The sequence below is a fragment of the Sciurus vulgaris genome (assembly GCF_902686455.1).
Source record: "Sciurus vulgaris genome assembly, chromosome: 14".
NCBI classification, from domain to species: Eukaryota; Metazoa; Chordata; class Mammalia; order Rodentia; family Sciuridae; genus Sciurus; species Sciurus vulgaris.
Window position 1 is genome coordinate 52,038,204 of NC_136475.1, and position 24,146 is coordinate 52,062,349.

Consider the following 24,146-nt stretch of genomic DNA (forward strand, 5'->3'; position numbering starts at 1 on the left):
CTATACAGTCCTTCCTTCCTCCCTTCTTACTACCCTCCTTATCCATAATCCTAACCCTAACCCTAACCCTAATGCTAACCCCTCCTACCCCCCTTATATGTCCTCATCTGCTTATCAGCGAGATCATTCGTCCTTTAGTTTTTTGAGATTGGCTTATCTCACTTAGAATGATATTCTCCAATTTCATCCATTTGCCTGCAAATGCCATAATTTTATCATTCTTTATGGCTGAGTAATATTCCATTGTATATATATATGCCACAGTTTCTTTATTCATTCATCAACTGAAGGGCATCTGGGTTGGTTCCACAATCTGGCTATTGTGAATTGAGCAGCTATGAACATTGATGTGGCTGTATCTCTGTAGTATGCTGATTTTAAGTCCTTTGGGTATAGGCCAAGGAGTGGGATAGCTGGGTCAAATGGTGGTTCCATTCCAAGCTTTCTGAGGAATCTCCATACTGCTTTCCAGAATGACTGCACTAATTTGCAACCCCACCAGCAATGTATGAGTGTACCTTTCTCCCCACATCCTCGCCAACACCTATTGTTGCTTGTGTTCTGAATAATTGCCATTCTAATTGGGGTGAGCTGGAATCTTAGGGTAGTTTTGATTTGCATTTCTCTTATTACTAGAGATGTTGAACATTTTTTCATATATCTGTTGATTGCTTGTATATCTTCTTCTGTGAAGTGTCTGTTCATTTCCTTAGCCCATTTGTTGATTGGATTATTTGTATTCTTGGTGTAGAGTTTTTTGATTCTTTATAGATCCTGGAAATTAGCACTCTATCTGAAGTATGAGTGGCAAAGATATTCTCCCACTCTGTAGGCTCTCTCTTCACATTACTGATAGTTTCCTTTGCTGAGAGAAAGCTTTTTAGTTTGAATCTATCCCTGTTGTTGATTCTTGCTTTTATTTCTTGGGCTATGGGAATCCTGTTAAGGAAGTCTGCTCCTAAGCCAACAAGTTGAGGGTTTGGACCTACTTTTTCTTCTGTAATCTGCAGGGTCTCTGTTCTGATTCCGAGGTCCTTGATCCATTTTGAGTTGAGTTTTGTGCAGGGTGAGAGATAGGGGTTTAATTTCATTCTGTTGCATATGGTTTTCCAGTTTTCCCAGCACCATTTGTTGAAGAGGCTATCTTTTCTCCATTGCATATTTTTGGCCCCTTTGTCTAGTATGAGAAAATTGTATTTATTTGGGTTTGTGTCCATGTCCTCCATTCTGTATTATTGATCTACCTGTCTATTTTGATACCAATACCATGCCGTTTTTGTTACTATTGTTTTGTAATAGAGTTGAAGATCTGGTATTGCGATACCCCCTGCTTCGCTCTTTCTACTGAGGATTGCTTTAGCTATTCTGGGTTTCTTATTCTTCCAGATGAATTTCATAATTGCTTGCTCTATTTCTGTAAGGTACATCATTGAGATTTTAATTGGAATTGCATTGAATCTGTATAGCACTTTAGGTAGTTTGGCCATTTTGACAATATTAATTCTGCCTATCCAAGAACATGGGAGATCTTTCCATCTTCTAAGGTTTTCTTTAATTTCTTTTTTTTTTTTTTTAGTTTGCAAAACTGAACCAATTTATTTGGTGGATAATGATTATCTATATCACTGGTGAATGAGGCACAAGCTATAGGCCACGTGTATTTTGTAACAGCCAATTGACCTGAGATCAAGTGTAGGGTTGAATAATCTTATATGGTTCTATTCCAAAATATTTTCTAGAATCTTCTGTCCCCTGATAATCAGGTCAGCTACTGCATCATAATAAGGCAATAGCACTTTTTTGGGTGAGGAAGGAAGATGAATCCACATAATAGGATTATCTTGCCAGAAAAGACCCGTTGGAGTGATGGAAGTATTAAATATAATGAGCGTTAAGGGATGAGAATAATCAATATTGGTAACAAATTGACCTGCAATAGCATCCTCCACCTTTTTAAGAGCAGCTAATGCGTCAGGAGATATAGTCCTGGATGATTGTGGATTAGGGTCTCCTTTTAATATTTCAAACAATGGTTTTAACTCCCCTGTGGTTAATTTAAGGTATGGTCGAAGCCAATTTATATCACCTAGAAGCTTCTGGAAGTCATTAAGTGTATTTAAACGATCTCTCCTGATTGTTGCCTTTTGATTAATAATCCTAGGCCCATTGATCAGGAAACCTAGGTAAGTATAAGGGTCTTGTAGATGAACTTTTTCTGGAGCAATTTGTAATCCTACTGTAGACAGCTGCTGTTTAAGCTGTGTGAGACATAGTAATACCTGTTCTCCTGATTGTCCTGCTATGAGTATAGCATCCATATAATGAATAATATACATTTGTTTCCAAGAATCTCTAATAGGCTGTAAGGCACGAGCAACAAATTTTTAGCATAAGGTTGGACTATTAGCCATTCCTTGTGGCAATACTTAACACTGATATCTTTTCGTAGGTTCTCTAAAATTTATTGATGGTAGACTAAAAGCAAATCTTTTTTGATCATCTACATGTAGGGGGATAGTAAAAAAAAGTCTTTGAGGTCAATAATTACCTTAAAATATCCTTGAGGGATGGCTACAGGAGATGGCAGCCCTGGTTGTAAGGCTCCCATGAGCACCATAGTGACATTGACAGCCCTTAAGTCCTGTAGTGATCTCTATTTACCAGATTTTTTCTTAATTACAAATATAGGAGTATTCCAAGGAGAATTACTCTCTATGATGTGTCCGGATGTTAGCTGTTCCTGCACTAACATTCGAGCAGCTTCAAGTTTTTCAGAAGTTAGAGGCCATTGATCAGCCCAAATTATTCATCTGATTTCCAAGTTATTGGATCTGCACACAGTTGGGGTGCAGCATGTCAATGGTCGAAATCAAAAATTTCCCAAGCATTTTCTGTCTATCTGTCCTACATTGGGAATGGGATGTAAAATACCATTTTAGGTCTTTCCTAGCCCTTTTCCTGGTGTATATCCCTGAGATAGCATTTGAGCAGCAACTATTTCATTGGGGCTGCACATGATTACTTTCATCTGAGACAGTAGGTCTCTTCCCCACAAATTAACAGGCAAATGAGGTATGATATAAGGCTTAATGAGACCTGTGTTGTTTTCTTTGTCTCTCCAAGTGAGGTATTTAGAACTCTGCTTTGGATTTGTACTTTGACCAATACCCCGAAGATTAGTCATAGTTTCTGTGGTAGGCCAAGAAGAAGGCTAATCCTCTTGTTTAATTATGGTCACATCTGCTCCTGTATCTATTAGACCTGTAAAGGATTTGCCATCTAGCCATAAGGTCAAAGAAGGTTTTTGATCAGTTATGTGTTGTACCCAATATACATTAGAGGATCCAAAACCTCCATTTCCTCTCCTAGGATTATGAACTGGGTGTTTGGTTGGAACTAATGGTAATAGTATCAGCTGTGCTATTCTTTCTCCCTGAATAACAGTAATAATGTTGTTATCTGTTTTAGCCATGATCTTAATTTCTCCCAAGAAATCTTGATCTACAACTCCTGGGAGTACTTGTAAACCTTTCATGGTAGAACTACTTCTTCCTAAAATTAAGCCAAAATAACCTGAGGGCAATGGGCCAAAAATTCCAGTATTCAAGGCTTGAGGGCCCATGTCAGGAGTTAATACGATATGGGAGGTGGAACTGAGGTCCAATCCTGCGCTCCCTGGGGTTGCTCTGCTGAGGTTTGAAATGGATTGTTGTTGCTGCTGTCAGCTGGAATGAAACTGACTGCCCCATATGCTTGTTTTGGGGCCTGAGGCTGGCCCCTCCTCCCGTTTCCCTGATGTGGCGGAAGGGGATTTCCCTAATTGTCTCTTTTGGACTTGCATTCATTAGCCCAATGTTTTCCTCTCTTGCACCTAGGGCAGAGACCTGGTATTTTGGCCTCAAGAGTTTTTTGTAAATCTGATCTGCAGTCTTTGGCAAAGTGTCCACCCTTGCCACATTTAAAACAGGCCCTTTTGTTTTTGTCTTTATTATTAAGAAAGTCCCTCACTGTCTGTCCACTAAAAGCAGCTGCCATTGCTAAGCCCTGTTGATAAGAAGGTCCTATATCTGAGCACAGATGAATATATCATGTTAAATCTGTCTTCTTTCTGTATGGTCTTATTGCAGCTTGGCATGCGGGATTGGCATTTTCATAAGCAAGTTGCTTGACATAGTCAAGACCTGCATCAAAACTGCCAAAAATATGACCAGCCGTTGTTATAAGTCTTTGAACAAAGTCAGCAAAGGGCTCATTGGGGCCTTGTTTGACTCCTGTAAGAGACAAGCTGATGTCTCCCTTAACAGGCAATTTTCTCCAGGCCTTAGTGGCTGCCGCCTGTATCTGAGCATACGCTCCAGGGTCATACTGCATCTGATTGTCTGTGGTTTCATAATCACCTGCTCCAGTGAGCATATCAAAAGTCCACCCATTTCCTGCTTGTTGATTTCTTTTAGCTGTCTCTTTGCAATTTTCAAATATTCAGACTTCCAAAGCAAGAAGTCACCTCCAGTCAGGGTGGCTCTGACTAAAGTATTCCAATCCTGTGGTGTTAACCAATTTTCTGCTATGGAGTCTAAAATAGCAAGGGTGTATGGCGCTGTAGCCCTGTACTGAGAAACAGCAGTTTTTAATTCTTTTATAATAGTAAAATCAAAGCCAGTGTGGTGCCTCCAGGGTTGTCCCTGGTTATCCTTTGTCTTAGTAACAGGGAAAGCACTTAGAGGAGGGAGTTTTAAATCTCTGTTGATTAAGGGAACTCCTCCTCTTGGACACTGTTGTCCAGATAGAATTTGAGGGTGAATATCCCTTTTAAATCCATCAGGACTGGGCACTGACTCATTGCCTGTCTTTAATTTTTGTAACCTGGTAATCAGAGCTTGGTATTGTTCCTCCAGATTTATTTGGTTCTCTAAATGTTTAATTTTTTCTTTAAGGTCTTCCTTTGGATCTATCACCGCCATTGCCATAGGAGCAGAGGGTGTGTGATAGGGATGTGGATATGAGAAAACGGACTGTTCTTGCTTAAGCGGGCAGTCGGGATTATGATATTTTGAGGATTCCTCATTTATGAGGTCCAAATCAGCTCCCTCATTATCTATTTTATTCTCGTTTGAAGGGTCTTTAAAATGAGTCAATGAAGGATAAATTTTAGGTGGAGCTTCGTTCTTATGTTGAGTTTTCTTTTTACCATCTGTGCTGCCTGCTTCTGGAAAAGGACTTGTAACTTCCTCATCTTCACTTTCAAGGGAAATAAGATTTCCCTCTCCCTTTTCCTCGGAGGGCTCTCCCTGAAGATCCTGTTTTGATGCTGCTTTTAAAATGTCCTCTGTCTGAGTAACTGCTGCTGCTATATCAGAATCATTTGTTGTATGTTCTAAAAGTTCCTTTATGAGACTCCTGTAAGCCAAAAGCTGAAATAGGAACTTTATCTGGGCCAAACGTTGTATGAAAATCTCCCAAAGCATCTCCCACCCTATTCCAACTTCTTATATTAATGCTTCCTTCTTGTGAGAACCACGGACAGGTGTCCTTAATAAGGTCAAAAAACTTAAAAAGATCATTACTCTTAACCTTTACTCCCCATGTCTTTAAAGCTTCTTTTAATTGCTTAACAAAAACTTTATGCTTACTTAATTCTTGTCCCATAGTTAGGCGCTACTGTACCTTTAAATGCGGCAGACTCCCGCTGCGATCTTTGTCGAACTGACTTTCACTTTTTTCTTCTTCTTCCACTGAACACTTAGACACCTCTTCCCTCGCGAATTCCCCTGTATCCAAAGCCACACCATTGGGCGCCAATTGTCTCGACCCGCAGAACTTCAATGGAAACCTGGAGGGGGGAGCGGGGATTGGAAGAGACAAGAGACACGGGAAATGGAGACAGGACAAAAGCCTGATCAAGTCTCCTAATTTCTTTCTTTAGTGTTCTGTAGTTCTCATTGTAGAGGTCTTTCACCTCTTTTGTGAGATTGATTCCCAAGTATTTTATTTTATTTTTTTGATGCTATTGTGAATGGGGTAGTTTTCCTAATTTCTCTTTCTGAAGATTCATCACTTATGTATAAAAATGCATTGGATTTATGAGCATGGATCTTGTAACCTGCTACTTTACTGAATTCACTTATGAGTTCTAAGAGTTTTCTGGTGGAATTTCCAGGTTCCTCTAAATATATAATCATGTCATCAGCGAACAGGGATAGTTTGAGTTCTTCTTTTCCAATTCGTATCCCTTTAATTTCTTTGGTTTGTCTAATTGCTCTGGCTAGAGTCTCAAGAACGATGCTGAATAGAAGTGGTGAAAGAGGGCATCTCTGCCTTGTTCCAGTTTTTAGGGGGAATGCTTTCAGTTTTTCACCATTTAGAATAATATTGGCCATGGGCTTAGCGTAGATGGCCTTCACAATGTTAAGAAATGATCCCACTACCCCAATTTTTTCTAGTGTTTTGAGCATGAAAGGATGCTGTATTTTATCGAATGCTTTTTCTGCATCTATTGAAATAATCATGTGATTCTTAACTTTTAGTCTGTTGATATGGTGAATGACATTTATTGATTTCCGGATGTTGAATCAACCTTGCATCCCTGGGATAAAACCCACTTGATCGTGGTGCACTATCTTTTTAATATATTTTTGGGTGCAATTTGCTAAAATTTTGTTGAGAATTTTTGTGTCAATGTTCATTAAGGATATTGGTCTGAAATTTTCTTTCCTCAAAGTGTCTCTGTCTGGTTTAAGTATCAGGGTGATATTGGCTTCATAGAATGAGTTTGGGAGGGTTCCCTCCTCTTCTACTTCATGGAATACTTTGAGGAATATTGGAATGAGCTCTTCTTTAAAGGTTTTGTAGAACTCGGCTGAGAATCCATCTGGTCCCAGACTTTGTTGGTAGGCTTTTGATGACCTCTTCTATTTCATTGCTTGAAATTGATTTATTTAAGTTATGTATGTCCTCCTCATTCAGTTTAGGTAATTCATATGTCTTTACAAACTTGCTGATGTCTTCAAGGTTTTCTGTTTTGTTGGAGTATAGATTTTCAAAATAGCTTCTAATTATGTTTTGTATTTCACTCATGTCTGTTGTGATATTTCCTTGTTCATTCCAAATTTTAGTAATTTGTGTTTTCTCCCTCTTTCTCTTTGTTAGTGTAGCTAAGGGTTTATCAATTTTGTTTATTTTTTCAAAGAACCAACTATTTATTTTGTTAATTTTTCTGATTGTTTCTTCTGTTTCAATTTCGTTGATTTTGGCTCTGATTTGAACTATTTCCTGTCTTCTACTACTTTTGGTGTTGGTCTGCTCTTCTTTTTCTAGGTCTTTGAGCTGTAGTGTTAAGTAGTTTATTTGTTGATTTCTACTTCTTTTGTTGAATACACCCCATGAAATAAATCTTCCTCTAAGTACTGTTTTCATAGTGTCCCAGAGATTTTGATTACGGAAAACCGCTGCTTGCCGCCGGGGCTGCTCCAAGCAGCTCTGCTTACGGAAAACCACGGCTTCTTTGCCTGACTGCTCCAAGTGGCTCGGCGCCGCTTCTCGTGCTTATGACTCGACCAGCGGGACAGAAGACACGTACACTTCAGAGGTTCATGGAGCAGCTTACTGTTTATTCAAATAACACCCTCAATATATAAGCAGTCTCATGCATAAGCAATTGTAACCAGATATGTCCATCCAATCCTGTTAAAGGTCAAGCGATCACTCGCTCGAGCATACATGTAAATATATTTGTCCAGGTGCTAGGCGGCTGAACTGATTATCATACAGCCAATTGTAAATGCGTCCTGCCATTCTCCATGCATATTCAGGACGCTGTTTGCTCTCTGCCAGTCACCATCTTTAGATGCACATGGCGTAACGCTGGGCCCCGGGTTCCGCCCGCCACAACTCCCCCTTTCTGTTTATAAAAGGGACCATGCCTGTCTTAGGTTGTCCATGGCAGAGCAACATCCTTATCCATCATTGGACAATGAGGCTGTAGCCCTCATTTCCTGTCTTAGGTTGGTATGAGCTCCCCATGAATCTTACCCGTCATTGGCTACCGGTCCAGCATATTTAATCAGACTTGGGGGGATGGGCCAGCATCAAGTGCGATGAGAGCTTGGCGAATAACGGCTGTTTTTCTGCGTGGATGTATATGCATTTTGTACATGCACAGAACAGATACAACACACAAAAGTCCTCCCCTGGACAAAAACCCAAACCATTCTTTTCCCCATTGAACAGCAGACTGCAGAAATGTGGCCAAATGTTGTAAAAATAGGAGGATATAGAATAGAGAAGTTGGTAAGCGGTACAGGATAGGGCCACATCTTCACTATCCCCCATAGTTCATGCAAGTCTCCTCCATTAATTTGTCGAGAATTCACCAGCACCATCAGTGGGAGAAGCCTCCTCATCTTCTTACTGTTTTGGGGTCTCTGTTGAGGCCTTGACCAATCTCTCCGGCACCCAAATTGGCGATTGTGCATCCTGTGGGAAAACACAAACAGACCCTTGGGTCCAGATTAATACCAGATCTGGGCCTTTCCATTGTCCTGATAGAATGTCCTTCTAGAGCACTTGAGGTAGATGCTTTTTATTAGGTTCTGAATGACGATCAGCAGCTGATTGGCCCTCAGAATCAAGATTTTAAAAATTTAAAATGAACAAGACAACAGACAATTTGTCTTTTGGGGATCTGTATGATGCCCCTATTCCCCCTTTTTGTTAGTAAAGCATGTTTTTAAGCGTTAAATGGGCACGCTCAACAATGCTTTGTCCAGTAGGATTATAGGGAATTCCTGTGACATGTTGAATACCAAAGGTGGAACAAAATTGTTTAAAGGCCTGGGATGTATATCCAGGATCATTATCTGTTTTAATTTGTTTGGGAACTCCTATGATGGAGAAAGAGTGTAAACAGCGTGTTATTACATCTTGGTTTTTTCTCCAGTAAGAGCAGAGGCCATAATCAATCCTGAAAAGGTATCAATAGACACATGAATGAATTGTAGTTTTCCAAATTCTGAATAATGAGTTACATCCATTTGCCAAATATGATTGGGCTGAAGCCCTTTTGGATTGACTCATAATGAGGGGTTAGGAATAAGTGTAACACATTTAGCACAAGACTTGACTATGTCCCGAGCTGTTGCTTTAGTAATTTTAGAGCGTGTGCATAGAGTGGAAGCATTTCCGTGAAATTTGGAATGAAAAGTTTTTGCATTTTCAAGCATATTAAAGATGTGTGGGTCTCTGGTGGCCATGTCTGTCAAATCATTGTGTAAACTTAAAGGACCTGGAAGGCCAGTATGAGCCCGAACATGCCCAATAAAAAAAGGATTTTTTCTGTCCCAAATAAGTTTTTGTAAACTTTGTAAATATTTAGTAATAGTGGAGGTGAGGGAAATCAGACCAGTTAATTCTAAATTTTGAATAGCATTAACAACTTATTTGCTATCAGAGAAGAGGTTAAAAGGCTCATGGTGGGTTTTGAATACTTCTATAGCTACTAATAGTTCCATTTGTTGTGCAGATAGAGTATTAAACAACAATGTTTCTGTAACATTATCTATAGTAATAGCACCTGTACCATTTTTTGATCTGTCAGTAAATATAAGGGTAGCTCCTGTAATAGGTTCTTTTCGGGTGACTTTAGGAAAAATTATAGGATGTTGACTCCAAAATTGGAGAAGAGGATCAGATGGCATATGATTGTCAAACATAGCAGAAGTACTAGTAAAGACTATAGCCCATGAATTTGAATTATTAATAAGATATTTTATCTGATCAGTAGTATATGGAGTAGTGATAGCTGAGGGATATGATCCAAAGGTGGAAAGGGATACTTTTAATGTCTTAAGGATTAATTCTGCCACAGATTCAGTAAACAAGGCTAAGACCTTATGTTAGGGGCATAATTCATGTGTACCCATAGATTAGGACACTTTTGCCAAAACACTCCTGTGGGTAACTTATGTGTGGCCAAGACAATGAACGATAAAGGCTTAGTTAGGTCAATACGATCAAGATGAGCCTTTTCCATAGCTGTTTCAATAAGCTTGAGAGCTGTTCGAGCCTTAGGGGTAAGCACCCGCTTAGAAAGAGGGTCAGAATCACCTTTAAGAATATCAAACAGGGGGCCCAAACTTGAGGTGGGTAAATGAAGGTAAGGTCTAATCTAATTAATATCACCCAAAAGTTTATGAAAATCATTTAAAGTTCTAAGCTCGTCCACCTGAATGGTAATTTTTGCGGGTTTAACCATAGTTTGATTTATGATAGATCCTGTCGGGGTCTTAAGCCCCCTTGCCCTTCTCGACCAGCGGCAAGGGAAGGGGACACTCCCCAACAAGGTCAGACCGGGATAGGTAACGCCAACTGACCGCCCGCTCCCAGCCCTCCATGCAGAGGACAATCAGACGCCTCAGGGAGACCCGTCACAGCAGGAACTCATTTATTGAGGAAGTCACACAGCTTTTATGTAGGGTGGGGGCTAGGCGGGAACCAATCAGCTTAAAGGTCAGCAAGGCATGGGGTGTTCACACAGGCAAGAGTCCCATAAGACTATATGGCAAGCACGAGCTGATCACATTCGCGGAACTATTGTTAACCAATCCCTGACGGTGGTCCAATTCATCGTCATTAACTATTGAAACCGCCTTTCAGGCCTTGATCTTGCTCACTCACCAGGAAGTAAGGAGTCAGCCTGAGTTAGTTAACGTGTCATTAGTCCCAACATATCCCCCTTTTTTGTTTTATATTAAGGGTGTGTCTGTCTTAGGTTGCCCCTGGAAGGGTCTTACCCGCCATGGACCATCACCCTAGCAGTTTGGGGGTCCGCCTTACTCGAAGGTGTGCCTGTCTTAGGTTGTCCACAGCAGAGCAACATCCTTACCCGTCATTGGACAATGAGGCTCTAGCCCTCATTTTCTGTCTTAGGTCGGTATGAGCTCCCCATGAATCTTACCCATCATTGGCTACCACCTTAGCACTTCAGGCGGGACCCTCAGGAGGAGCAGGGCTTAAGAGAAAGACACTTAGACTCCAGTGTCCTGATACGAGTGATCCATGATCCTATAGGGCTCCCAATCATCATTATGAAGGGCAGTATAATGCTGTCGGACCACCATGAGCTGCACAGACTTAGCCTAGCTCTTCAGGAGATGAATAAGCTTATTGATTATGCAAGGCCCAAAGGTGAACACAAGGATAATGGTGATTAGCAGTCCCATAAGCGGGAGGAGGTAGGGGAGCCACCCATGTAACCCAGTCCAGAGGAAATTAGAGTGGAGCTCGTTCCTACGATGTTCCAGATCTTGTAAGTTTTTGATTTTATCTTGTACAATGCCAGAGCGGTCGGTGTAGAAACAGCACTTCTCACCAAGGAACAGGCAAAACCTTCCTTCCTTCGCCATTAGCAGATCCAAACCACGACGATCTTGCAGGACAACAGCGGCCAAGGAATCAAGTTGAGCCTGTAGATCTAAGATGGTAGAGCTGCAAAGTGCAATGTTAGGAGCTCTGTGTAGCTCTCAAAGAAGTCCACTGTCCAAAGTCATGAGGTCAGAGACCCCAATCTCAATCACTGCTGTCCCATTTTGCTACGGCGCATTACATTCTTAAATGTCATTTTAAGAAGTTTACATATATTGACTTCTGAGTCTATATGAACATTAGTTAACACAATTTAACATTGTATCTAAACATGAATTTAAGAAATGCTGAGAGCTTTTAACTTTCCTTTTGTATGACGAAGTGTCTAAATGCTTTTATGTTTAACCTTTAAACAAATCAGGATCTCAATAACCTCCAGAAATGCATTTAACAAATTTTACATATGCCCTATTGATGATAGGTCCTATAATAGAACATTAAATGATAGAAATAAATCCCCAATAAAATTTACTCTTTTTTAAGTTTAAAATTACTATTACAGACAAGCTTAGTTTAGAGAATAGCAGCTTGATAAATTCCCTGCTTTAAAAACTTGTATACCTGGAAAATATGAACACATTTAATATATAAAGAGTGACTATTTCACAATTACCTTGACATTTTTATCTTACCAAATTTAGTTTTTTAAAGAAAAATTTAGACTCTGTAACATAGTACAATACTCTTAACAGTTGCTTAACCATAATTGTATATCCCAATTTTTAAGACTAATTGTTCTAAAGAATAAAACTTAATAGACACAAAGTTAAGAGTAAATTAGTGTTTCTAAGAAATCCTTGTCATTTTACCATATAGATTAAACTTTGGTTTATATCAGAACATTAGTATTTCACCTTAGGAAAAAACCTTAAATAGCTTTAACTGTGTCACATACATACAACCAACTTAGTTACATGCAAACTTATTGAAACTTGCCCTTTACAGACTTTCTTAGCACTTATTTAGACCCTCATGTATTTTATCACATAAGCACTTTCTTACCCAGAAACATTTTGTTTTTCACTAAATATATTTCCATATCTAGAACCTTTTATTTTTTTTTCTGTTGACCCCTTTTTGTTCACATTCTGAAACAACTCTTATGAAATTTCTTAATTTATATAAATTACTCCATTTTAATAAGATTAAATATTTTGTTATTTATAGTACTCTAATTGAAACACAGTTGAAATCTTTAGAACCCTTTGTATATAGAATTATACCTGTTAGGACATAACTCTTAGTAACCTTGTTTTTAGTTTAGTGATGACACAAAACAATTTTCTCTACAAACACATTTGAGTAATCCCATGCATGTTAACTCTAATTCACTTATTTTGTAAAAACCAAGATATCAGACAAGTGTCCTGAACAGTATTTGCCATCTTTTTCTTGTTGGAGGAAAGTCCTAGAAAAATTGATGTTAGACATTTTATTAACATCAACATTTTTAATTTGACCACCTAGAGACTTGCGAGTTATTTTCAAGACATTTTACTTCTACTAGTTTACCCAATTTAAATTGAACCTTTTTAAATCATGTGAATTAAAAGTATTTGGATCCATTTTTAAATTTTAATTTTAGGAGCGCTCAGTTTTGATACAGACAAAACATGACACCAGACAGCACGACATACACATAACACAACATCAAAAGCCTTGTAACTTATAGGTGACTCTCCATTGCAATGTAACAGATGTTCAAAAACTTTAGTTGAATAAAAAAAAAAAATAGAACTGATCAAAAAATCATGAGCTCAAAAAAAAAAAAATGTAGAATTCAAAAAAAAAAAGAGTCCTGGGAAAATGATCCGTTGGTTAAGTACTTTAGTAAATCACCATAAAATTTACTTTTGCTGGAGTTCAAGAAAGACTCTTTTTGCTCTTTTTTTTTCCCCTTGGGTTTGAGACCGGTCTTCTACTGAGGCTTCAGGCTTTCTCTATTTATATTTCAATGTAAGCCTTGACTGAGATTTGGATCTGAAAGGGGCTAAAATGCTCTAGCAGAAACTTGATGCCTAGGGCATTTTAACCCGTATTCCTGATTAGTAATCAATTCAGGTTTGGATGCAGAAAATTGTGAAACAATTATCTCCCAATACTTGTGGGGACTGGGGCTACTATATCATACTCCGTATTAGGACATGCCACTGATGGTTGGGCTGGTTACTCCCTCCACACCAGTATATATGGGACCTCATGGCCTGGGGAATGGAAGCAGGAACAGCTGAGTCAAAGTTGGAGGAGGAGGAGGGATTTTAGAATACTTGCAGTAAACATACCTCAAGAGGGTAGTTGTTCTTGTACAATATTTCTTAAATGTTGAAGCTTATTTTGGGGTAATGGCCACTGTTCCACCCATATTGGGGGACCTGGGAGCCATTGGATGGCTGGTGTTATTGGAACAGTGGCCCTTAGGATTGGGGGTGAGGGTTTACCCGGGGAGCTGGGACCTTCTGCCTAGATGCTTCAAAAGAGTGTCTCCTCTGTAATTGCTAAAAGGGCCAGATAGATTAAATTGCTGTTCATATTCCTCTTGCTCAAGGAGGTCATCATACACTGCCTTGTGATCAGTTGTTATATAGACCTCTGCTTCCCCTAAGATATCCTGTCCTAGTAAATTTGCAGTAAGACCTGAGGCCACGAGGAGGCGCACATCTCCCTGGGCACTGTCCACATCCCGCCATTTGAGCCAATCTTTGGTCTCTTCTGATTTAATATTACCTCCTACCCCAAGCGACTGGGGGCCAGGAATCAACCTCCATTGAGGTGGAACTTCCTCCTTTCTTAACACAGTCCTATCTGCTCCAGTGTTGATGAGACAGCGGAATTTCTTTCCTGCTATAAAAATGTCCATTTTTGGCCTGACCCTGGGGACAATGGGAACAGTCCAATGTGCCTCAGGGGGGCTTTTGGGGGAGAAACCTCCTTTGTGTGACGGGGCTGGAGGGTGCCCCCTGATTAGTTTAAAGGTTTCCCCTCAATGTCGAATTTAGATTTGCAATCCTTCTGCCAATGAAATCCCTTTCTGCATCTTGGGCAAGGTATTTTGGGGGTGGCCAGCCTTTGAGCTGAACTGGCCGGACTTTGAGCTGAACCCCTAGAGCATCTGGGCAGAGCCTCAGAATACACCCGACCAGTGGGGCAATCCCTCTTGAAGTGGCCTGGTTGCCTACAGCCATAACATATTCCTTTGCCCTTAGCCCCGACTGGTGACAAGGCTGCCGTGAGAGCCTCAGCAAGTGAGGCAGTTTGGGCCTGTAGGGCTGCAACCAAGGATTGAGACTGATGTGCTTAAGTGCCAATATCTTTGGTAGCCACTATCCACCTTCCCATGGAGTGATCTTTCATCCCTGCACAGGCCAATTTGTGATCGGTAGTCATTCCTTCCCAAACTAACATTTTAACAAATTGATCTCTTGGGGCCCTGGAGGAAATTTGCTCTGAAGGCTTCTTTCTACCCTTTCAATGAAGGTTGCTAGGTCTTCAGTTGCCTTCTGAGTAATTCCTGAGATGGGGGGTTCTGAGGGGCCCTCTTCTAGCTTTTTCCATGCCACCAACCCTAGGGCTCTTACTTGTTCTTGATATGGGGCTGGGATGGCAGCCTGTAAGAGGCCAGTAGAGAATTGGTCACTGGACCCCGAGAGCATCCCATAAGTAACCGGGATGGGAGGGTTAGCGGCTAGCGGCCTGGTTCCGTTCAGCCTGAGCATGACATTCTTCATTAAAAAAGGCACACCACTTTAGATATAAAGGACCAGGAAGGACAGCTTTAGTTAGGTTCTTCCAATCCTGAGTGGTGCACTGCTGGTGGGCGAGGCCCTGGAGAATGGTTTCAGCCCAAGGGGAATTGGGCCCATCCTCTGAAACAGCTTTCTTTAGTTCCTTTAAATCTTGTGTCTCCCATGGGTACCATATAGCAGGCCAGCTACCCCCTGGATTAGCATTTACCGGGAAGGCCATACAGGGAGGGGGGAGGGTAGAGTCAGTGCGTTCTCCCCCAGTATCATAAAATGGCTGCTGGGAAGATTTCCCGTCATCCGGAAGGAGGAGGGCAAGGGCTTTCATTGGAGTCTGATGTGGCCCCAGAATACAAGAAATTTTATTTCTCCTATAAAATCAGGGTCTATAATTCCAGGGACAATATTTAATCCTTTTAAAGCAGAAGAACTGTTCCCCAGAACTAGTCCCACTGTTCCTTTAGATAATGGGCCAACAGCCAAAGTAGGTATTGGCTGTACTCCCATCTCTGGAGTTAATACTGCTCTGGCGGAGGCACAGAGGTCTATATCTAATATTTGATGATATCTCTGATTGTTTTGATCTTCAAATACTGGGAGTATTGGGAACACTGATGGAGATTCTACATCAGCCCACTGTCTGGGGGCCTCCCCTGTGCTGTAATTACATGCGCACTTACAACTTGAAAAAGAGTGATGATCTGGATTATACGCCAGAGGGCGTGGCACAGTAGGGGTTAAATGCCACTGAGGTAACTTCTTTTCTGGCTCTGTCTCAGATTGCTCCTGTTCCTCAGAGTCTGAACATCTACTTTCTCTTTCAGAAGCTTGATTTGATTGTTCATTTTCTACAGTTTCTAATATCTTTTTCCCTTCTCTTAACTTTTTTTGAAATTTTGGTTTTTTGGAAGTCAGACAAAAACAAACTAATGTACACATCGCTATAACAACTACAAACAGAAACCAAACAAGAAAAGGTAACAGAAACAGCAATTTACACATATTTGTTATGGGATGTCCTTTGCTGTCTCTTGGGACAGTCTTTCAATATATTCTCTCTCTAGGAGAATCTTCCATTAATAATCCCTCTCTAGGGGACTCTTCAGTTAAAAATAAGGTAACCATTTTCTCAAATAGGGAAACCTTCTCATTAATTATGCTAGTGAAACTGTCTATTATTTATCTGAGTGCTCACCAACTCCCAGTTCGATCCTCCTTTCATCCCAGTCTGGACCACCACTTACTGAAAACTGCCACTTGCCACCGGGGCTGCTCCAAGTGGAACCGCTTATGGAAAACCACGGCTTCTTTGCCTGACTGCTCCAAGCGGCTCGGCGCTGCTTCTCACGCTTATGGCCCGACCAGCGGGACAGAAGACACGTACACTTCAGAGATTCATGAACCAGCTTCCTGTTTATTCAAATAACACCCTCAATATATAAGCAGTCTCATGCATAAGCAATTGTAACCAGATATGTCCATCCAATCCTGTTAAAGGTCAAGCGATCACTCACTCAAGCATACATGTAAAGTATATCTGCCCACGCGCTAGGCGGCTGAACTGATTATCATACAGCCAATTGTAAACGCATCCTGCCATTCTTCATGCATATTCAGGATGCCGTTTGCTCTCTGCCAGTCGCCATCTTTAGATGCACGTGGCGTAACCCTGGGCCCTGGGTTTCGCCTGCCACATTTGATATGATGTGTCTTTGTTCTCATTTACCTCTAAGAATTTTTTAATTTCCCTCCTGATGTCTTCTATTATCCATTCATCATATAATAGTATATTATTTAATCTCTAAGTATTGGAGAAGTTTCTGTTTTTTATTCTGTCATTTATTTCTAATTTTAATCCATTATGATCTGATAGAGTACAAGGTAGTATCTCTATCTTCTTGTATTTGCTAACAGTAGCTTTGTGGAATAAAACATGATCTATTTTAGAGAAGGATCCACGTGCTGCTGAGAAGAAAGTGTATTCATTCTTTGTTGGATGGTATATTCTATATAAGTCGGTTAAGTCTAAATTGTTGATTGTGTTATTGAGATCTGTGATTTCTTTACTCAATTTGTGTTTGGACGATCTACCCAGTGGTGAGAGAGATGTGTTAAAATCACCTAGTATTATTGTGTTGTGGTCTATTTGATTTCTGGAATTGAGAAGGATTTGTTTGATGTACATGGATGAGCCAATGTTCGGGGCATAGATATTTATGACTGTTATGTCTTGCTGTTTTATGCTTCCCTTAAGCAGTATGTAATGTCCTTCTTTATCCCTTCTGACTAGTTTTGGCTTGAAGTCATTTTCTGAAATGAGGATGGATACTCCAGCTTTTTTGCTGTGTCCGTGTGCATGGTATGTTTTTTCCCATCCTTTCACCTTTAGTCTATGGGTATCTCTTTCTATGAGATGAGTCTCTTGCAGGCAGCATATTGTTGGGTTTTTCTTTTTAATCCAATCTGCCAGTCTATGTCTTTTGATTGATGAGTTCAGGCCATTAACATTCAGGGTCATATTGTGATATGATTTGTATTCCCAGTCATTTGACTCATTTTTGTTTTTTGACATGATTTGGTTTCTCCTTTATTTGGCTATTCCTTTAGGCTAGTTCCTCCTGTTGCTGATTTGCATCATTGTTTCTCATCTCTTCCTCATGGAATATTTTGCTGAGAATGTTCTGTAATGCTGGCTTTCTTTTTGTAAATTCCTTTAGCTTTTGTTTATCATGGAAGGATCTTATTTCATCATCAAATCTGAAAGTAAGTTTTGCTGGGTATAAAATTCTTGGTTGGCATCCATTTTCTTTCAGGGATTGGTAAATGTTGTTCCAGGCCCTTCTAGCTTTTAGGGTCTGGATTGAAAAAATCTGCTGATATTCTTATTGGTTTCCCCCTGAATGTAATTTGATTCTTTTCTCTCGTGGCCTTTAAAATTCTGTCTTTATTTTGTATGTTAGGTATTTTCATAATAATGTGCCTTGGTGTGGGCCTGTTGTAATTTTGTATATTTGGAGTCCTATAAGCCTCTTGTACTTGGTTTTCCATTTCATTCTTCAGATTTGGGAAATTTTCTGATATTATTTCATTGAATAGATTGTTCATTCCTTTGGTTTGTTTCTCTAAGCCTTCCTCAATCCCAATAATTCTTAAATTTGGCCTTTTCATGATATCCCATAATTCTCGTCGATTCTGTTCATGATTTCTTACCATCTTTTCTGTTTGGTCAACTTTGTTTTCAAGATTAAATGTTTTGTCTTCAATATCTGAGGTTCTGTCTTCCAGGTGTTCTATCCTATTGGTTATGCATTCTATGGAGTTTTTAACTTGTTTTATTGTTTCCTTCATTTCAAGGATTTCTATTTGTTTTTTTTTTCAGTATCTCTAACACTTTATTGAAATGATCTCTTGCTTCCCGTATTTGCTCTTTTAACTGTTGATTGGTGTGAGCATTTAATGCCTGCATTTGCTCTTTCATCTCCTCCTTCAATGCCTGCATTTGCTCTTTCATCTCCTTGTTTGCTTCCCTGATTGTTTTAATTATGTACATTCTGAACTCCCTTTCTGACATTTCTTCTGCTGTGCTGTCATTGGGTTTTATTGATATAGTATCTAGGTTTGTTTTGGACATTTTCTTCCCTTGTTTTCTCATATTGGTCAGATGTCAGTGGGACTCTGTGATATTGCAGATTTCCTCTATTGGCTTATAGTGTTCCCGTAGATTTCCAGTGTATCACCTCCCAGCCTTCAGTAGCCTGAAGTCTTGGGGTAACGTGATAATGCAGTGCTTCCAAAGAAAGCTGCCCCTAGCCCGCTACTGGTTCCAGGGAGAGAGACCTGGAGAGATCTCTGGCTGCCCTGCCCTGGTCCCAGAGGCTGCTTGTGGGTTGGAGGTCTCTGCTGGCTTGGGGGCTTGTGGCTGGCTCTGTGTAGAAAGGCTCCCACTGGGCAGTCTGCTCTGAGAAGCTAGCCTAGAAAGGCGCTTCCTACCAGAGGGAGCCAGGCTGCTTGAGGAAGTGCCTGGCTGCCCTGTCCTGGTCTCTGAAGCAACCTGCAGGTGGGCCAGAGCTCACTGCGTGCTGGTTCAGGGACCTGGAGCTGGCCCCGCACAGAAAGGTTCTCCCTGGGGGGCCTGCTCTGAGAAGCTGGAGAATCTGGCCCTGTGGGAGGAGCCTACCACCGGAGTGCTCAGGGCTGCCTGGGGGAGACTCTAGCTGCCCTGCCCTACTCTAATAAGCCACCCAAATCTGGCCTGCTGCCTGGGCCAAACTTCACCAGGTTGGGGAGACTCACCCCGTGGTTCTGTTTTAGTCCCAGTCTCTCAATGCCTCCCCTTCTTGAATCCTGGGTTCTGGAGCGACTGGAGATGCAGTCACCCTCTAGTCCGCCATCTTGGATCGCCCCGTGGAAAAAGCCTGCAGCCAGAGGGGGGCAGGGCCACCTGGAGAGGTCTCTGGCTGCCTTGCCCTGGTCCCAGAGGCTGCTTGTGGGTCCGAGGTCTCTGTTGGCCTGGGGACTTGTGGCTGGCTCTGTGTAGAAAGGCTCTCACTGGGCGGTCTTCTCCGAGAAGCTAGCCTAGAAAGGCTTTTCCCGCCAGAGGGAGCCGGGCTGCTTGGGGAAGTCCCTGGCTGCCCTGTCCTGGTCTCTGAAGCAACCTGCAAGCGGGCTGGAGCTCGCCGCGCATTGGTTCCAGTACTTGGAGCTGGTTCTGTGCAGAAAGGCTCTCGCTGGGGGGCCTGCTCCGAGAAGCTAGAGAATCTGGCCCCCGTGGTTCTATTTTAGTCCGAGTCTCTCAATGCCTCCCCTTCTTGAATTCTGGGTTCTGGAGTGACTGGAGATGCAGTCACCCTCTAGTCCGCCATCTTGGATCCTGGGTTCTTTTTATTTAAGACATTTCTGCATTATTACAGAGACGGACAACTAGAAGCAATCTTTCCTAACAATCAAGTACAGGACTTGTCAAATTTGAGTGTGTTTTCTTTGACATTATCATGTATTAAGAGCCAGTATTAATAGGCATCAAATAAGGCAGTGTGGTTGTGAAGGACCTGAGGAGCAAAAGCAGTTGGATTTTACTGTATGTCAGGAACATTGGCTTGGCAAGGTGAGCTGGGGGCCTCTCTGCCAGCACAGCTTGGCAGCCCCTCCACAGTCCCTTCTCACTCACATGATTATTTCACTAGATGCAGGAAAAGCATTTGACAAAATAAAGGTTAAAAACACAAGAAAAACAAGGGAGAGTAAAAACATGCCTCAACATTTTAAAATTTCTTTTCTCTGCAAAATGGCCAACATTATGCTAAAAAGGAGAAAAACTGAAATCATTCCCCCCAAAATTGGAACAAGACAAGGATGCCCTCTTTTACCACTTCTTAATAACATAGTCTCTCATTGCTCTAGCCAGAGCTTTTAGGAAAATAAGAGAGAAAATTAATTCATACAGGAAAATAAAACTAAACAGCTCACTTTGACAACAATATGATTCTCTCTCTAGAAGACACTAAAAATGCACCAGAAACATTCTAGAACTCATGACCCCATGCAGCAAGCTAGCAGCATACAATATTAACACCCATAAATCAATTGCATAAGAGTAAACTCCAACAACTCATGACCACTAACACAGCACTGCTGAAGGTACTCAAAAGAATCCTACATAGAAAAGAACAAGACAATGAGACAATAGAGTATGTGAAAGAATAAATATCACAAGAGAAGGGAAGCAAATGTGAATTAGGGGCAAATGCAATATTAAAAATAAAACAAAATGGCACAAAAATATATATACCACTCTACCACTTATACTGAATGTACATGGAATTGATCCTTCAATTAAAAGACATTGAGTGGAATATTGAATGCAAAAGTCAACACCCAACTGTAGCTTGTCTACAGGAAACATGTCTCATGTGAAGAGAGTCACAGAATTAAAGGATGGAAAATGTTATGTGCATTTCATACAAACAGAAGCTCAAAGCAAGGAGCAGTGGCTCGTCTCATATTTGCCAAAAGACTTCAAACCACCATGTGCCAGAAATAACAAGGGAGATCAATGTATTGGTGAAACAAATATTCCAACAAGAAGCATAAAGGGTTATAAGTAATTATGCCATGGACTTCAGTGCCCCCAAATTCATGGAACAAAACCACTCAAAGTAAAGGGACAGATGAGCCCCAGGAAGATCAGGATAGGTCACTTTAATATACCATGCTCACAAGCAGCTATGACATCCATACTACAAATCAGCCATTACTACACAAATTAAATGTACTTTGGATCAAAAGCACTTTGCACGGTCTATGGAATATTTCTTAGAGACAAGTCAAATACTCATTCTTCTTATAAAATTTTCTCCATTGATGTGGCTGTATCTCTGTAGTATGCAGATTTTAAGTCCTTTGCTGCTCAATTCACAATAGCCAGACTGTGGAACCAACCTAGATGCCCTTCAATTGATGAGTGGATAAAGAAACTGTGGTATATAAATACAATGGAATATTACTCAGCCATAAAGAATGATAAAATTATGGCATTTGCAGGCAAATGGATGAAATTGGAGAATATCATGCTAAGTGAGATAAGCCAATCTCAAAAAGCCAAAGGACGAATGATATCACTAATAAGTGGAGGATGACACATAATGGGGGGGAGGGAAGGGTTAGTGTTAGGGTTAGAGTTAGGGTTAGGGAGGGGGGCAAGTATGGAGGAAGGAACTACTGTATAGAGGGTAAAGAGGGGTGGGAGGGGTGGGGGGAAGAGAAAAAATAACAGAATGAATCAAACAACATTACTCTATGTAAATTTATGATTACACAAATGGTATGCCTTTACTCCATGTACAAACAGAGAAACAACATGTATCCCATTTGGTTACAATAAAAAAATAAAAAAATAAAAAAATTAAAAAAAAATTTTCTCCAAAGCAGGCTCCATCTTGGATATCAAAGCTATTCTCCTCAAATACACAAAGCAATCAGAATAATTACTGGCATAGTATCTGATGATAATAAAACAAGTTTTCAAAACTACACAATCCAAAAGAAAACAATCAGTACAATCACTGTGAGAATGAACAGTATACTTTTCTAGTATGAATGGCTCTTCAAAGAACTCAGGAGAAATATTTAAATACCTTTAGAATCAATTGAAAAGAGAAACACATCATAGAATCTCTGGGATACAATGAAATCTGTGCTAAGGTGGAAGAGTATAAATAGGACTACTTAACAGCAAATCTGATGGAAGGCAACTAAAATTAACTAGAGATAAGTCTTGACATCATAATGAAACAAGAGAAAGAATGAAATGATAACTATTAGTGCCAACTTAATTGAATTAGAAAATGAATAAGTAATACAAAGAATAAATGGAACAAAGAGATGGTTCCTTGAAAACATCAAGAAGTTTGATAAACACTAAACCAAACTAACAAAGTAAAGAGAGAGAAGATATCATTGATAAATTTGCAGACAAAAAAGTGACTTTTGAAGAGAAACCTTTCTGAAATCCACAGAACAATCAAGAACCATGCTGAAAATTGCAATGCCAATAAAACAATTCTAGAGGCCTGCTGGAAATAATTTTACAGTATATAATTTTACTATAAATAATTTTACAGTATAAAATAAGAAAATGTAGAAGAAATGAATGAATTTCTAGATATAGAAAGATCAAAATTTTCACATTCAAAATATAACACAGAGCAATAATCAGGAAAACAGCATCATGCTGGCAATAAAATACACACAAACCAGAGTTGATGGAAGATACAGAGAAGAAGCCACTTGGCTACAGCTTTTGCTTTTTCTTTTAATGAAGCAAACAGCAAGAGAAATGATAAAGAGCCTGAAGAGAGAATCTAAAGAATACTAGAAAAATTTGCAAACTATTGCTCTGAGAGGACACTGATAACAAAAGTATATAAAAAACTGAAAATGCTTAGATTAATGAGTACAATTAACCCAATAAATTAGGAATAAATGGACACTTAGCAAAGGAAGAAAAAGAAATATTCAAATACATATGGAAAATATGTTCAAAATGTTTAGCAGTCATGTTAAATGCAATTCAAAGGAGATGCAATACTCAGAGATTTCCTCTCCAGTCAGAATGGAAACCATCAAGAGTACACAGAGTAAATGCTGCTTAGGATGTGGGGAAAAATGTATCTCACAAATTTTTGGTGGAACTACAAATTAGTGCAGCCATTCTGAAAAGCAATATGGACAATTTTCAAATAACTCGAAATGAACAACCATATGATCCAGCTAATCACTTCTGGGCATATGTCCAAAAGTTGTAAAATGAGCCAATGGGGATATCAATAGGGATAGAAGTACATAAATAACTTCACCAGCAAAACTCACATTATCCAAGACATATTGAAAGGGTAAAAAATGTGATATATATACATAAAGATGTATTCATGCATACTAAAGACCTTATGCCATTTGCCAAACATAGATGGTAAAATAGGATATTGCGCTAAGTGAAAAAAGGCACATGAGAAAATCGGTTTTGAAAAATTTACTCTCTGAGGATGAAATTAAAGCAAGTGAAAATATACAATATCGGCTGGGGAAAGGCTATCATAGAGTTACAAGGAGATTATGAGTAAATTTTGATGGGGATGGAAGATGAAAGGGGGAAAGGAAGAGATTGTGGAATGAATCTGATTACAAAATAACTATTTGCAAGAATGAGAATATCATATTGAACCTTTATGCACATCCATGAAGCATCTATTAAAACTTAATAACTAAAGGAGTTGATGTTAGACCAGCAGAGAAGACAAAGGTGAGATTGAACACAAAGGGATGGGATGGTGGGAACAAGGGTCTGAAATCCTGTAAACAACATTCAGCCATGACAGCATCAATATGCATCCAACTACCTGTACAAGTTAACAGTTTACTCCTACCCAATCCTCTGCATCTCAGTCCTCCACATACCTCTCCCTTGGGGATATATTTATTTGCTATTGTGAA

General features: G+C 40.1%; 1 protein-coding gene across 2 annotated transcripts in view; it reads right to left on the bottom strand.

The window, feature by feature from the left end:
- Window positions 1-24,146, bottom strand: part of LOC306643896 (uncharacterized protein) — a 35,737-nt gene that overhangs the window by 3,769 nt on the left and 7,822 nt on the right. The gene's annotated exons all lie outside the window — the stretch shown is intronic.